The 17,798-nt window shown below is 37.0% G+C and overlaps 1 long non-coding RNA gene across 1 annotated transcript; it reads left to right on the top strand.

Moving 5' to 3' along the window:
- Nucleotides 1–1,966: 1,966 nt before the first annotated feature.
- Nucleotides 1,967–8,148, top strand: LOC115427720 (uncharacterized). Its single transcript, XR_003936537.1, has 3 exons — nucleotides 1,967–2,083; nucleotides 3,857–3,859; nucleotides 8,137–8,148. It is a non-coding gene; the product is annotated as an uncharacterized LOC115427720 (long non-coding RNA).
- Nucleotides 8,149–17,798: the final 9,650 nt, after the last annotated feature.

Below are 17,798 nucleotides of genomic sequence, written 5' to 3'. Positions count from 1 at the left end.
TTCCTTTCCTTCCCTCTTCTCTCTGCTTTATGCTGTATAATACAAATACCGTTTTTTTTTTTTTTTATCATATACTATACTTTATCTTGACATGCACAAGAGAAATAAATATGTTTTAATGAAAGAGATGATGTAAAAAACAAACAAAAAAAAAAAAACTAAATCCCAGTGAAAATGTACAATATAATGATGCCAGTGTTTGTAATGTAAGTGTCACAAGCAAGTGGAAACCTCCACAACTGAGTACTTGGCTTTTTATTGTTAGTGCCTTGTGAATTGTATTAAATGTATAGCCTATTACCAGTGGTGATTTCTCATAGACTGCAAGGGAAGCCCGGCTTCCCCTAAAATTACGAAAATTAAATGGTTAAATATGTACGGTTGTGTTGACATTTCATTGACTACAAATGTGTTAGAGCACGTTCATCTCACAGACGAGTTCGTTCAGAATCAGTTTTATCACAAATCAACAGACTCAATGTTGTTCACTGCTCATACATTCCCGTGTCTCTGTTTTCTCATTCGATCTCTGCTCAGTGCATTTGTCCGTAGACACTCAGCGTCCATGCACTTCAATGGGACTGAGTGGAACAGTTTTTTTCATTGCCTCAAAACTGGACGGTAATTGGATAAATGCCACGATGTTGTCCCGCCCCCGGACGCTCGGCGTCTCTGGGGTTGAATGGAGCTGTGGGCGGAGCTTGGCCGGGCTGGACACTGAGCTTCCAAGTGCTGATTGGAGGATCAGTCGAAAGGCTGAATCCTGTTTGATTGACAGTTAGTTTGAGATATGCTCCTTCACTTGACAGAGTTCAGTTTAATACCGTCGCACATTCTGCTGTGAAATTGAGAGTTAAACCACTATGAAATTACTTGTTCATTTCTTGCACTGTAAATAAAACACACTCATTGCACTTCCTTGTTTCAATTTAACATAATTTCAACGTTTTCTTGTTTAGTTGGTACGATAAGGTCACTGACCATTTTCTTAAAAAGGATCGGAGGAACGAATTTATGTTTAAATAACTTGACTTTTTTTTCTTTTTTTTTTTAATGTAAGCCAACAATGAGCTTCCCCTCTCTAAAAGACGAGCAGCCGCCACTGCCTATTACTGTATGCCTATAATAGAATGTACATGAATAGGTTATATAAGATGATGCCTTTTACATAACCTGTCAGATTGGGCCCATGTTTTCTATATGTATGATTTCATGTAGCTTTAATGAACATGTCTGTTTGATGTACATGCAAATCTTCACCATCTGTTCCTTGCATGACATTTTAGCTTTGATTGACAGCTTTCCCGCTGAATTAGATCACCCCCACACACACACACACACATTCAGCTACTGTGGTTGAAAAGTCGCCTGAAGAATTAGCCATGAAGATTACCAGTGATTACAGTGTCTAGTCCACACCTTGGCTACATTAGCTAATATTACTATTCAGTTTGTCCGTAAACTAGCTTGGTAAGGCCACTTGCTAGTAATTACTACGTCAGTACATGACATATCAAACACAACTGTGTGTGCTGTGTTCAACATGTCAGTGTCAGTGTGATGTGTCAGCAGTGGCTTGGAGTGTTTCAACTCCCATTTATCTCTTCCTCCAACTTATTATCCATATATGGGCACCTCTGTTTCCAAAAAAAAAAATCCATGATAGCAACAAAAGAATATATTTAAAAGAAAATAACAATCTTTTCTCACTTCCTTAATTTCATTTTGCAGTAGTTTTAACAAGGGGATAGGGTCAGGCCAGTCTGGCTCACAGGAAATACACCAGAATATCTCCCAGAATAAAGGTTAATATTTCTTCTGCCCAGTTGCTTCCTTCATCTATCTTTGTAATATTCCTGTGAACATCATCCTCTCTATGTGACAGAACAATTTCTGAGCGGCAATGACAACCTGAAAATTGCAAGTCTTGACTAATGCTGCGTTCCAGAGTCCTGGGAGATGGGAAGTTTCCGACGTCCAACTCGGTCAAATGCATTGGAACGCCTGTCCAAGCCGGAGGTCCTTGTTGCAAAGTGGGGCCAGATCGAAGTACCCCAGCCTCACTGTGAACTACAATGTGACAGTGACAGTGTGCAAGTTCGCAATGAACAAAAAACCTCACAATTTATAATTAGTTCATCCATCATTTCGCCTCTTCCATCTTGTTTGCGTATATGAGAACACTGTACTGTCGACAGTCAAAATGCCTCTTCAGTAACAAAGCAAATAGGAGTTAGATCTGCGATCTCCATGTTTGTTGTTTATGTTCAACGTGGATCGCCTGGAATACTTTGAGCTGGGATGGAGTTAACACCAAGTGAGATATATTCTACCTCCCAGCACTCTGGAAGGCAGCATAATACACACATCTTTCACATCTTTGTGCCATTTTCAATCGGAAGTATTTTAGTCATTTTAATACCTCGATGTGATTCATCATATGCTTATGTTCCACAAAAACTATTTATAATTTATCTTCTGGCACTTTTTTTTTTTGCAAATACTGCCTAAGCTTCCTGCACTGAGCACCACCAAACAACCCAGATACCTTTTACCTCTTTTCCAGAATGACAATGGACCTTCCTACCTTGTAAGAAGCCAATAATGTAATAACAGCCCATAACGTAATAATGGCTGATAACGTAATAAATTTGCCAATTTTAAAATGTAGTAAGCCAATAACGTAATATCTGGCCAACAACGTAATAAAAGTTCTGAACTGATAATGTGATAACATTATAACTTATTGGCTGGTTATTACGTTATTGGCCTGGTAAAAAAAATTCTTTGCGAATGTAATAACTGAGCCAATAACATGATAAGTTATAACATTACTGGCCAAAAGCTATGACGTTATCGGTTCAGGACTTCTATGATGTTATTGGCCAGATATTACGTTATTGGCCTATTACATTTTAAAAATGGCAAATTTATTACGTTATCAGCTGTTATTACATTATTGGCTTCTACATACCTCTTCAGATCATCATACAAAAACTGACAGCCTGTTTCACCTCATCCACCTTCTCTCATGTGTTTTCTTTTCTGTATCTGTCTCTACCTTTTTGCTTGAGTATTTGTTCTTTGTTTGCCCCTTTGTATCTAATTCTGTATCTGTTTTTACCCCATTTGTTGTGTGTTCGTCCCTTGGCTGCTTATTGTAAAGCATCTTTGAGTACTTAGAAAAGTGCTATATAAAACTGATGTATTATTATTATTATTATTATTATTATTATTATTATTATTATTATTATTATTATTATTATCACACTTGCACAATGCTAACATAGAGTGGAAAGGTTCCTGCCATAACAAATATGGACTTGAACCAGTTTTACATGTACATATCAGATCATTTGGAAGACAGCAGTATGATGCTACCACTAATTTGAACTGAACTGTAGTAGAACTGCAGGTGTAGTATTTAGAACAGTGAATGTACCAATGACAGGTTGAATGATTATGTATCTGACCAGAACTGAGACAGTTGCTATGGTTTCCTTACAGTTTTTCCTCTGTTATTTATTTATTTTCTTTTTGAATAAAGCCTAGTTAAAAAAAATAAATAAAAAAAACAATAATTAAAAAAAAGCTGTCGTTATGGTTAATATGCACAGTATGCACAGTATTTAACCTGCCAACATAGAGCTGATAAGGCATGATGTTGAACGAACAGCTTCATTAGAGATAATGATGAAGACTTAAGCTGGAGTGTCACAACTTATCAGCCTCATGTTGGTAAAGATAAATAATGAAAGGGCACATCTTTCTGCAATTTTCCTCTGTTCATTGAATAACCAGAAGCTTACTGACAGAGTAGAAACCTTGTAAGCACCATCTTACAAACACTTAACAGTCAGTAAAGTGTTAGATGTGTAGAAAGGAAAAGCTTCGCCGTTCAGAACTCACAATACAAAGATGACCTTACTGAGAGGAGTTTTTTTTCTTCAACGTTATGTCATAAACCACTTTCTCACAGCCTGTTCAAAGCAGAAATATCTAAACTTTATTTGATCTTGCTTTTCTGTTAGGGGTGCATCAAAACCATGTCTGTGTGTTGTCAGAAACTTTGCAGCAAATCAACATGAACTAAAACACTGCTGTGAATTAGGGAGCCCAGGCTGCTCCTTAGCTTTTGAACCAAAGGGAAAATACCACCACCACTGTTCTGAAAGCAACAGTGGAATATATATATTATACAACTGTTATGACCCTGGGTCATAATTTGTCTATGTCTATGTATATGTATGTGTTTTCTGTTTAGTGTGTGTGTTCTCCCCCGTCCTGTAGGTGTGCTGCGTCCTTTTGTGTCTGTTTGTTTGCAGGTTGCTGATTGGTGGGTCGTGATTGCCTGGCCCCTTTAAAAATGGCCCTGGAGCTTCCATCCATGCTCTCTCTGGCCTCCTTCCAGCTTTCAACCCTGTGTTCGTGTGCTCGTGTGACACTTCGATTGTGCATAGTTGTAAATAGTTTTTTTTTTTTTTTTGTAAATTCATCCTTTTTCTGGTAGGGGAGGTCGGCTCTTTTGTTTTCCTGTTTTCTCCTGTTTTTGGTTAGGTAGTTAGGTAAGTTTTCTGTATTTTATTTCTTGCATTTATTTTGGAGTAGGCAATTTAGTTTAAACTTTACAGAAGATATTTTGTTTGTTGTTTTAGCCGCTCCCTCCCCTAACCCTTCCTTAGCTGTTTCGAAAAAAATAGTTGAAATAAACATTGTGAATTTTAGTTTCTGACTGACGTGTGTGCTTGGGAGCTGGGAGGGGACAAAAGTTGAGCACATTATGTTCGCCCTGGTGAACCCCTAGGCCGGGGCGTAACAACACATTAGATTTCAATGCTGTGTTGTGTTAAGGCGGCCATACACTGTGCGATTTTAGAGATGATTTCTCACTCATCTGACTATATTTGCAATGAGATGAATTAAATGTGTCTATTTGCAATTATCCAGGAAATATGGCAGATTACAATGATCCTGATGGGTTTTTGTTTGTTTTTTTTTTTTAATAATTTGTTATGTCTCATGTTATTTTCTAGCATAGTGATACGAACTTATTCCATTTGACCTGAGACATTGAAAAAAAACAGGAGGGTTCCAAGAGCAGGTCTTTGGACCCCAAAAACAGAACAGCTGATGATAATGCTGCCCTTCTCATAAACAGGTGAACCACCACCCATAAAAAAAAAAAAACATTATTTCATTAGATTGATTATGTTCATTTTGTCATTTTCTTATATTAGATTAGCAATTCTTCTTTGCTCTTGCTGACATGTTTCATCTACATCTGCAGTCTTCCTAGTGATGTGATGTTCACGAACGAATCAAATCTTTTGAACGGCTCTTTGAAGTGAACGAGGGGAACCGAGTCTTTATAAAGAACCGCTCTTTTTTTATTTTTTTTTTTATTTTAAGGAGGGAATGTCCAATTGCCTGTCAATTTAGCGTCACTGGGGAGGCATTGGGCAGGAGGAGAATGTTCGAGCAGAAAAAAAAGAGTGCTGCACACTGCACATGTCTCATGGCAAGAAGTTAGCAAAAAAACAACAGTCTGAACCGTGAGGTGAGCATACTGGAGGAGGCGGAGCTGGAAGACTGGTCGAAACTGGATAAAAGATTGAGAGTGAGTGAGTGACCACCTGTGAGTAATGAGCCAAAGAAAAATGTTATTTTGTAAGAAAATGTTTTATTTTCTTCTTCATTTTTAGGCTACAGACTAGTCCACATAATGTACCATGATGTTTTTGTCCAATTCCAGCATTTGTCTAATGTCACCTCTCATGTCATGTATTTAGCCCACACATTTGAACTAACTATTCTGTTTTACCGTATGATAATATTTACTGCCGCGCCAATTAAACACCTTTAAAATGTAATGTCAATCATCACATGTAGCCTACAGGGGTTGGACAAAATAATGGAAACACCTTAAAACATCAACAAAATATAATTTAATATGGTGTAGGTCCGCATTTTGCGGCAATTACAGCCTCAATTCTCCGAGGTATTGATTCATACAACTTGTGAATTGTTTCCAAAGGAATTTTAAGCCATTCTTCAGTTAGAATACCCTCCAACTCTTTTAGAGACGATGGCGGTGGAAATCGACGTCTTACTTGAATCTCTAAAACTGACCATAAATGCTCAATAATGTTGAGGTCTGGGGACTGTGCCGGCCATACGAGATGCTCAACTTCATTAGAATGTTCCTCATGCCATTCTTTAACAATTCTAGCTGTATGGATTGGGGCATTATCATCCTGAGGTGAAGGTGTTTCCATTATTTTGTCCAACCCCTGTATTTAGTCATTAAAATATTGGTGTTTCAAAATAATGCAAAAAACATAAAAGAATCAGTCTTTTGAACGGCTCTTTACAGTGAATGGCTCCTGATTGAACGGCTCCTTTCAAAGAGCCAAAAGTCCCATCACTAAGTCTTCCTCTGAGCATCATCTGACATGTGATCGTGTCTTTTTATCAAGTAACCGGCCTGACAGATCTATCAGAATCATCATATACAAGTATATGTACATTTAAGAAACCAGAGTCTAGCTCATGCAGAATCACTAACACTGGACACATCTGTTCTGACTGTGATTTCAGTCACATGATGTCTACTGACAACCTTAAAGTGGATGATAGAGCACAGAACAAGGCTGAAGAGTCTAAATTCTACCAGTCACAAAGCTGGTATGACTGGTAGATTCCTAAACAGGTCATAAAGTGAGGGCACATACCACACATGATGTTATTTTAATACAATAAAGAGGATAAAAATCATTGTCAGGCCGGCCATGCCCCCCACCATTCGATGGTCTCTGGAGGACATGTCAGCAAGGTACAACACCCACCCTTACTAACTTCGTCGCAAATAGAATTGCTAATCTACTATATTTCATTGCTTTCTAACACCAGCCGCTGGCAACTTGACAAGCCGAGTCGCAGGCGATGCCATCGACCGGCTGGAGCTGAGATGAAGCCAGATCACAGCGGTGCAGCTTCACCCTGCAATGTTCAAAAACATTTCGTCCTGTCGCATATTCTTTGGTCTGACCTGCTTTAAACCTCAGTATATCATAGTGAAGTATCTCAGAGAAATGAGAGTCTTGGCAAGACCACAGCCATGGAGGGAAGGTCAGAGTATGGACGACGGTCTGGTTCCTGTCTGCTCTCTTGGATAGAAAACCACCCACTAAGGCTAAAGAACACATACCGTGCGTTTCCATGACAACTTTTATTCCTGGTTTAATCTGAATAAACGTTAGATCCTATTTCAGATGCCCATGTAAACACCTTATTCCAGTTGAAAAAGAATAGTTCGGATTAAATTTAAACCTGAATAAAGTCACTGGTTTAATCCCCTTTTTATTCAGAACTAAATTATTCCTCGGACATGTAAACCCTTTATTCCGTTTGGACTTTATTCCTGCCATTCTGCACATGCTCGTTGTCTTGTCCTGTCGCGATGACGCACACATTCTGCGCTGGCGGAAGAATATGCAATGCAGTCTAGTCAACCCAAACCATTCCAGTGGGCTATTCTGATGGGATCTACCAGCCTGGAAAACCCTGAAGGAAGAGTCCACCACTTGTTTTTTTATTAATTCATTTGTCATGCACTAATGAGTTCAATAAATGGGCAAATCAGTTTGCACCGTAATGCACCAATTGCCTTGTTCTCGCAGCCCTTCCATTAGCTTAGCTTAGCATTCCTATGGTCAGACGTAGGTGATTTTTTTTTTATTTATTTTTTTTTTGGAACATTCTTTTTATTGAACATTTTCAAAGTTGTCCAGTCCAGTGCAGTACATACAGGCTGTATGAAATATAAGGCAGATCCAGAATATGTCCACAGCGATGATCTCAAAAGTTCCTATTAAGTCTATTTCAGGTAGTTGCAGTCTGAGTTCCCAGATATTCCAACACTTTTCTAAACTTTGCTGTAAAGACATCCTTCTGATCGTTAATATAAAATCTTAGTCTTTCAAGAGAAATATAGTCTGATATCAAAGACTTCCACAGATGTATTGAAGGAAGTTCTTCTCCAACCCATTTGGTCATAACAGCCTTTTGGCTCAACAGAAACATAAACTGAACGGTATATTTATGTGTTCTCAATGATTCTGGGATACATCCAAATAGACACAATAATGGATTAGACTGTAACTGGTGCTTAATGACCACACTGACCTCAGCACATATGGTTTGCCAAAACTGTTGAATCTTTTCACATTCCCAGAGGTAGTGAAGTCTTGTCCCTAAAACAGTTTTACATTTGGGGCAGTTTGGAGAGGCCCCTGCTGTATATTTACTGAACATATATGGAGATATATAGACATTTTGTAAAATAGAATATTGCATTTCTCTGAATCTGTTACATATGGATATTTTTGAAGGTAAAAGTAAGATTTCCTCCCATACATCAGTATCTATTGTTGTTTTCAGCTGAGTTTCCCACGATTTCCGTAAGAATGATAACTTATCAGTATTCAAATGCTGCAGCTTTGAATAAAATTTGGAGACAAAGTGACTTTGATTTAGACTATCTAAAAGGGTCTTTTCTAATAAACTGAAGTCAACGTAGGTGATCTTTTATAGGTGATTCGTAGTATTTTATGAGTGATTTTGTGAAATTCAGTTCTCCCTAATCATTACTTTAGTCCGCTGGGGTCAATATGATCACAAATTGAGGCTCAAATCATGGCCATGTGACTTAATGCAGTAAGAAAATCTTGGGAAATAAAAACTAATGCAAAGCTAAAATGGTAAAGCAAAGCTAATTTAGCGCATGCATCCCTTCCAACAAAAAGATTTTCCAACTTCCGTCAACACAACTGTCCCAAGGTTGTATGAGTGCAGTAAGTCGCAGATCTAAAGAAATAATTAGGGAGAATCGGATTTCACAAAATCACTTACAAAAGACAACAAATCACCTTTAAAAAACTGGCTACATGTGACCATGGAAATGCAGTCACTATGCTAAGCTAAGCTAACAGAAGGGCTGTGAGAACAAGGCAACGCAAGCACTGCAGTGCAAACCCTTTTGCTCACTTATCGACCTCATTAATACCGCATGTAAACCTTTATTCGGGTTTAACATTTCCATGTAAACAGAAGAGAAAATACTTTAGTTCCAAATTAAATTCTTCTGGAAAAATAAATCGGATTTAGAAAACATCATGTAACCGTACCCATAGATCTCATCAAACTGCCCACTATTGTCTCCACTGGGATACGTGTGCATGATCTATTCAGTAAAAGATTATTATATGTACTCTGTGGACAAGGCAAATGCATTCAAGACAGGCATCGTCAATCTTCTGTACCGAGCAATATGTGTTTTCTTAACTTGTGTTGTCAAATGTCTTTCAAAAATCATCCATACAGTCTCCAGAGTCCTTCTCAGTCTCCATGGAATTCATCTGCACCTGCTCACAGAAAAATACTGAATATTATTGGTCCAATTATGCTTACAGCCTACAGATGTGACTTCTCATTTGTACCATCATGTCATCTTCTTCAATTTACTTTGTGGAAATATGGCTTTCCTCCCTGCTACATTATTTACGGTATGAAATATTTACATTCATCCACTAACACCTCCATTTCTACTCCAGAAAACTCACCCTTCCATTGCCACTCTTAGGTTTATGCTGCTGATTTCTGGGAGAAAAACATGAATACATCCCATAATTATGTTCAAATTGCGGGTAACATACTGTTCCTGTGTGTTTCTATACACACAAATATGGAACTGGGCTAGTTTGTGCTGGTCTTGGTAGATTGCATTGGTCATTACTGAAGTGATTTGAGTGTGTTCATAAAAAAGGAAAAGGCAATGAAAACCAGGTCTTTAACAACATCTAAGCCAGTTCTCAATTATAGGCTAGATAAAAAATAAAATGGCTAAATATCAATCAATCAAATTTAATTTTAGGGATTAACCGATACGACTTTTTTCCAGTACGAGTACATACATTTGAGTACTTGCCGATACCGAGTACTGATACGAGTACTTAATAATAATCCCATTCCAGTTGTTAATTCCTTTTGTAAATGTGCTTTATTGTCGTTGTCATTAGTCTGACTGGAACAAAGTGCTGCTACTGACATTTAATGTGTTGGAATGAGCGTTTGTCAATTAATCCACCAGGGGGCGCCGCTCTGAATTAACCATACTGGACAAATACCATGAAGAAGAGTAAAGTTTTATGAGAAGAAGAAAGTCAGTAATAATAAACATGGAGATGACAGAGGTAACACTAATGTGATACTAATGTTGCAGCGTTTTCGCTGGTAAGGTTTAAAAACTAACCTTCAGCAGGTAGAGAAAAGAGAAATGAGCCATAAGTTTTGTTTTCACTTCCGCTGGCGGCGGCAAAACTACACCATTCAGTCAGGAGATTCAGTCTTTGGTGGGTGACATAAAAACTCAGCATGAATTTGACAAGACAACACGCAACGAGTGAGTCGGCGACTCTCTGAGCAGACGACACGGAAGTAACGCACCGAATCGCTATGATGTCCAGGTACTGTAAAGTCAGTAGTATTCTGTATTGGAAATGGTCTCCCGGAATAGTATCTGGTACCCGAGTTGAGTCCAGCCGAGCCGGTCCCACATAGTGCAAACGCAGCATTTGTGAAAATCTAAATGATCATTATTTTTTAGGAAAATGTATGATTTTCACTGAAAAAACACAAAATAAAGAGGATAATATTACAATAAATGGTGATAAATCACTTAAGAAAGGTTAATTATAGAGACAAATTCACTTGGGAATTGCCACTAAAGTAGCACTGGGTCTTTATGGGTTACTCTTTTGTTAAAATGTGTATTGTAGTGTTAGTGGGTAGGTAGATAAAAGCTGGGTTAATACCCCCTGTATTAATCCATTACATCCATGCGGTTAAATGAAACCCAAAAAGGCCTAATTAGTTTCCTTTGCTACTTTAATTGTACTCCTGCCACTACATCAAATCTTGGAGTCATTTTACAGGCATCAGTCTCAGTTTGTGATCACAGTGTGGTGCCAGATTGTATTCTTGTTTTTCCTTGTTTTCTTCAGAAATGCCTTTCAAAAGAAATAATTTGCATTTTTACATATTATACAGTGTATTAGTAACATGACAGATTCTGTTGGTAAAAATCACAGCATGCTGCTCTGTGTTGATGGGAACAGATTGTATCTGGGAGCTGGAGAGCATTGGAGCAACTAAGTGTGTCTCTAAAAGCTTTCCACTGGCTCCGTCAAAGCAGCTAATTAACAAGACAACGAATAGTGTCTGCAGTAAAGACCAGGATTTATACAGAGGGGATATCATGATCCAGCTAATGTTCAAGTATGGATTGGAATAATTGATTCCATCCTACAGTCATTGATTAGAGATGTCAGTGGCAGTTATCAGGGCTTATTTTAAAATGGGACTGCCCTTTTTAGTGCAGGCTACACACTCGATAGATTGAACGCATAAATCTGTTCACTCTGCTGATCCGTTTTATGAAGCAGGTATTTTACATCCCTTTACATTTCTACCAAACAGACAGCCTCGCATTAGAATATTTAAGGTTTATTCTCACAAAGTTATTGCTCAGAAAAGCTGAGAGGCTTTGTCCGATAACCTGTAGTTAACCCTTTATCGGGTAAGTGACTATTTTTGGTCATTTAAACTTGTTTACCATTATACTTTTCTTAAATGTTCTACTTCTAGATTTCTGAAATGTTTGTCATGCTCTGACCATAGTAACCTTTTTTTTTTTTTTCCTTCAACTCCCACCCAGGAAGAAAAACGAGCCCTTAAACTAAAGGTAATATTAATTTGATGTTTATCACAATAATTATTGACAACAACTGGAGCGAACATTTCCAACATGATATTTCAAATCACTGGATGGGAAATCCTACAAGATGTTGTTGCAATGTGTCCCAGTATTTATGTCTTTATAATATATACAACAGAGGCCTAGATGTTTAGATCTTATAATCTTGAACTGTCATAAACACAGGGTGTTAGCTTGTCATCCAAATAAAAATTCCAGACTTTTTCAAAACTGCTATTTTTTCCCCAGATCTTGACTTTATGTATTTTTATACTTTATGTCTACTTTTTTGGTTGAGATTGTACCTGTTGTGTGTAGTCGAAAAGTTCATTTTGATAAATGTATGAATAAATGAATGAATGGATGCATAATTCGCAGTAAATTACGTTTTACTGACAGAAATGTTTTCAAAACGTATGAAAAACACAAAAGTGAGTGGATATCACACAAATAAGTTTTACTAGAATCATTCCAGTACTGACTGGTTAGTGAAATCATATCAAATTTTTAAATATTTTTTTCTCGTGTATTTCTTAACTTACAAGATTATGTACCTGTGACCATATTCTAAAATTCAACTTTGAGAGAAACTTTTTCCCATACTTTATTAAGACTTTCACACAAAATTCCAAAAAATGTTTCAAAGTTCCGTACTTTTTAAGACTTTCAAGACCTGCACAAACACCCTGTACACAAGGGGAAACAACCCCATTCACCTACTTTCACTTTGGTAAGGCTGATCGTCAGATTATTCAGAGAAAAAAAAAACATTGCACAATGTTAACTCATAAAGACCCAAACGTCCATTGTCGACCAAAAGCATCTCCAGATCTAAACTGTTGATCCGTTAATTCTATCAATACATGTAAATAATTGGTGTAAAATGTAATTTGCCATCTTTTCATGGTCATCAGATATGACCCATTTGGACATTCAGAGGCTCCGTAGTTACCGTGGAAACAGTCATCTTCTACAACATTAGTCGCTTTTCCACCTCAAATTGCACAAATATAACTTGTGCATAAAAATTTACCTAATGAAAAAACGACAATTTCGCTAAAACTCGTTTTTTGATTCAGAGTTTTTTGCGCCAGCAAGAGGTATTTTTTGTGCTAGCGCAAATGGTATATCACGCAAAACTGCAATGAAAAGACCTCTTTCCGCAACTAGAGTCAGGTGAATTAAAAAAAAAAACGTATGTCAACAGACGTTACGAGAAACAGCGCAATATGTGTGGACACACCAGGAAACTGAATTTTTTTTTTTTTAAATTCAGAACAGGATAGAGGGGTAATATATAATAATAATGAATATTTCTGTAAATCAACATGATATTTATGTTCGTCACCATGTTTATGGAATGACTTCTCATGTCATCTTGCAATAACAAACAAATCATTGCATTTGTGACTTAATGGAAAAACCAACATTACGCACTTCTGTTTTTTTTTTTTTTTGTACTTTATTTTTTATTGTTTTAATATACAATACAAAACAAACAGAAACACAGTCACAGGTACATTCAGACATTTACGTACTGTTTACTGTCCACAGATTGAATGAAAAAGTCCAATTTTTTCCAGTGCTTTACACCCTCATACTGTTGTAGGCGGAGATTGTATGTCATCATTTCCATTAAATGGATTTGGTTGACAATTTTTACCAGCAAGGAAATTGAGGGAGGGTCCTTTTTAAGCCAGTATTTGGTGATGGCTTTTTTGCCTGCAGCAAGCAGTATTCTAAATAAATATATGTCACTTTCCTGTAATTCCTCTGGGGGAATGCTAAAAAACAAAGTTTCCAATGACATATCAAAATGAACACCAAAAACTGAATACATCATCTAAATCATCTCTCCCCAGAAGCCAACAATACCAGGACAGGAGCAGAATACATGTGCTTGATCTGCCTCGAGTGAACTGCACTCCCTCCAGCAGGAAAAATGAACTCCAGAAAAATGTGATTTTCATGCAGGTGTAATAAAGAAACGGGCCAGACATTTCCAACAAAAATCCCTCCACGATAGTGAGTTTGTAGTACAGTTTTGAGATTTCCACCCCTCTGACCATATCTCATTTGGTATTTCCTCATGCAGGTCCCTCTCCCATTGATTTTTTGCGTGAAAATATATCTCATTGTCTTTTGAATTCAAAGCTGTATAAATTTTACCAGTGATGTTTTTGTTACTGGAACCTTTATAGGCTTCTGCCAGTATTTGAATTAGATGAGAGGGAGTCTCTGTCATAGAACATTCTATTTCCTTTACAAAGTATTCACGGAGTTGGAGATATGCACTTCTGTTTTTTTGACATTTAGTAAATATTGGTAAAGTTTTGCGCATGTGTCCAATGGAAAAGCAACTAGTGATTCACCAGTAAAACCCATGGAGTTGGATCAATGACAGTGGATGCAGACACTGGATTTATGTTCAGTTAATACTATATTTTACTGAAAAAGTCACCTTTTCTTCATTTTTTTTTCTGTTTTGATATAATAACCTTTGAATTTACTCTGAGCTTTTATAAACATCTACATGATCAATCAATTAATAATAGAAAAATAGATTATTTTCACTGGAAAAAATGCAAAATTCAGAGGATAACATATAATAAATGGTAATAAATCACACTTTGGAAAGGTTAAATAGAAAGAGAAATTCATTTAAGAATTGCCACGAAAGTCACACTATGTCTTTATGGGTTAATAAAGAACACCAGACCTGACATTCATCCAATCTGCCACATCAGGTGTGTTGAACATCTGACATTTTCAGTCACAGCTGAGGAGGCAAATCTTAATGAATCATCAACTGCAGTTCTTGTTTGCAGAAACGAAAATGTGGTGCGTATTTATTGCTGTTACGAATGCATTCACAGCACTAATAAAGTTTTTCTTCTCCCTCCAAATTTGAATGATAGAATCATTAACGGTGGCGATGCCTCTGGTTGTTGTGATAGTTTCTAGTTTTGTTTGGATTTCACACAGTGATGAAGTGACAACACGCGCAGTATTGACTTCAGCATAAATCTGAAGTCTAATCAGCAAAAGTATTCCCATGAAATCCACACAGTAGTTCTGCTCCTGTTAATACATATGTTAGAGTCATAATATGTCTTGCATGTTTAATGAAAATAATATTTATACTGTATATTATTAAATAAATATTATAGAAGAGAGGTAGCATGTCTTCTCTAACAACTTCAATCCTTCGCAATCAATAAAGCATCTGACAGTTTAATGATTTTCATGTTTTAATGATTTCATGTTACGCCGAGGCATTTCCAATTAGGAATGTGTTCAAACTATTTATATACGTTAGCAGAAATATTACATGTGTTTATGGATCTATTTGTCATTTTCAGACACCTGTGTGTGTGTCAGATGCATATATTATTAGATGGGTATCAGTAGATATTACACGAACCACAGTGAAATATAACCACTGGTACTAAATAAGAAATGCATAATCAACAGAGGTTACTGATGCATCGTAGCATTTCATACTTTATCGACTCCTGCTGATGACTAGTATGAAGGAAGTGAATGATGATATTAACCCTTTAGGCGTCGGATTTTTTTTTTTTTGTTCAATATTCAATTTTGATATCAAGATTTCAAAAAGCTGTCGGTTTCTTTCAGTTATGTTGCTTGTCTCAGTATTGCAACTTTAGCGCTCAAGGGGTTAACAGTGGTTGTATGTTCAGGTGTAGGTTTATGCTTTAACCCTTTCATGCATGAATTGTAAGAACCTTAGTCAAGATTTTTTTCTTCAGTGTTTTTATTCCTCCTTAGGCATGAAAAAAACAATGCGAGCAAGTTTTTTTTTCCTATGGAGTTACAAAAATATCCATGCATTTAATTTTTGAAGCAAAGAAACGTGTTTAAAACCCAATATCAGAAAGTGATATGAAAACAATGAAATAAAAACATTTTTAATATTGCTAATCTGATGTCTTCTCACATTTTAACTAGTGCTGGGCAGCGATTAAAATTTTTAATTGCGTGGATTTCTGCGATTAATCGCATAGTTGTGTGTGTGTGTGTGTGTGTGTGTGTGGGGGGGGGGATCAACAGCATGTATTGCCTTTCAGTGATATTTCAGACTGGAAGTACTCCGGTGATAAAAATAATTGCACGTCAGTGCTTCCAAACAACTGTGTCCTTCTCAACCCCACCATCTGAAGACATTTAAAACTAGAAGCACTCGGAGAGCGCAGACCTCCGCCAAGGCTGATCAGTGGCCCCCCCCGTGGGCCCCCCCACCCCCGATCACCACCAAAATTTAATCATTTCTTCCTTATCCCATTTCCAACAAACCCTGAAAATTTCATCAAAATCTGTCCATAACTTTTTGAGTTATGTTGCACACTAACGGACAGACAAACAAACAGACAGACAGACAGACAAACAAACCCTGGCAAAAACATAACCTCCTTGGCGGAGGTAATGAAAATGTCCATCTAAAAAACCACTACTTTTACATGTTTATGTCCCCACCAGTGTATTTACACTTGTGAGTGACTGACAGGAGTCTTAAGCCCACTAATAAGTACTAATACTAATACGCCCAATAATATGTGATGTTGAGTTGTTCAAAGCAAGCAAAAGGGGCCCTGAAGTGGTCAGAATAACTTGCACTAACGTATGTTTTGTCCTTTCAGTGTTACCGTAGTCAGTTCGGACATAAGAACGAACTAACACACTTTTCTTTCACTCTGTTTGTATGGCCCCAAAAACGTTTGCCTGTGAGTATTTTATGTTCAGTTGTCAGAATGAATAGTATAAAATATCTCGGATGTGAACCTTTGTTGCTGGATAAACAGACGTAAATCTTAAATTAAGCTGTAAACGCGAATCGTTAGCATGTCTATGGATTTTCCCATTCAAGTTAGCATCAAGATAAAATGACTGCTAATACAACAATCACATCGTAAATGAGTAAAGGTTAGTTCAAAGTCTGGCATATTATATCTAAACACAACCAATGAATTTACATAAACTTAAGATGAGCCTGCATAAAGAATTAGCGACCCATCTCCGACTGCTAGCATAGACGAATTAGCTTAAACATGTTAATAACACATTGTAATAAACACATCCAAAATAACATCATAAACATGTTTCTAACGGCACGTTTGCATGTGAAATTATTTAGCAAACAACAGAATGATTGATACATACAGGCGTTGAACTGCAGGAGTTACACAAAGTTTGATTCAGCATTACTTGTAAAGTTCGCTCTTTTCTCCTCACAGCACCAGCGTGTGGACCAGCAAAATAAAAGCATGAGTTTCAAAATAAGAGTCTGTATGTATAAATCAACTAAGACTTGGTTGAAAGGCAGAACAACAATAAAACGGCGTTAACATGAGATAAAAAAAATTGTCGGCGTTATTTAATGAATGCGTTAACGCGGTAATAACGCGTTAACTTGCCCAGCCCTAATTTTAACATATTCTAATGCTAGTAATTACTCACTTCATGGAGATAATATGCAAAAAAAAACCTTCTTGTCTAACAAATAACAATTGATTTACACTTAAACATGTTAGTGCAGATCAGGTTTATCAAGAACAGCAAAGTTACAGTAATGGTCTGAATGTCAGTGTGTGGGATGGTGCGTAAGTGTTCACTGTGTTGGCTGATATGGAACTAAAACATCAAAACCCATGAATATACAAGAGAACAGCTGGAGAAGAACTGTCCACTGGAGTGGCCTACACATGAAAGGGTTAAAGGGGACATATTCTGATAAACCGAGGGAGTAGGTTTGATTTTGACATTGGTGGGGACATAAAAGTGCTCCAAGGCAGCACTCCGGAAAGTTGATTTTTTTTTGCATTTGCGATCATAATTTCACATCATGTCGAGCTGATCAAACAAGCAAACAATCATAGTCAGAAAAAAAATTCAGTAATTGACATGTTTATAATGCATATCTGAATATCTAAAGAGAATACAAGAATTTAATGCATTTTGTGATGTT

The sequence above is a fragment of the Sphaeramia orbicularis genome, chromosome 10 (genome assembly GCF_902148855.1).
Source record: "Sphaeramia orbicularis chromosome 10, fSphaOr1.1, whole genome shotgun sequence".
In the NCBI taxonomy this organism is placed as follows: Eukaryota; Metazoa; Chordata; class Actinopteri; order Kurtiformes; family Apogonidae; genus Sphaeramia; species Sphaeramia orbicularis.
The sequence above is the reverse complement of the archived record's forward strand: the minus strand, read 5'-3'. Positions and strand labels throughout refer to the sequence as shown.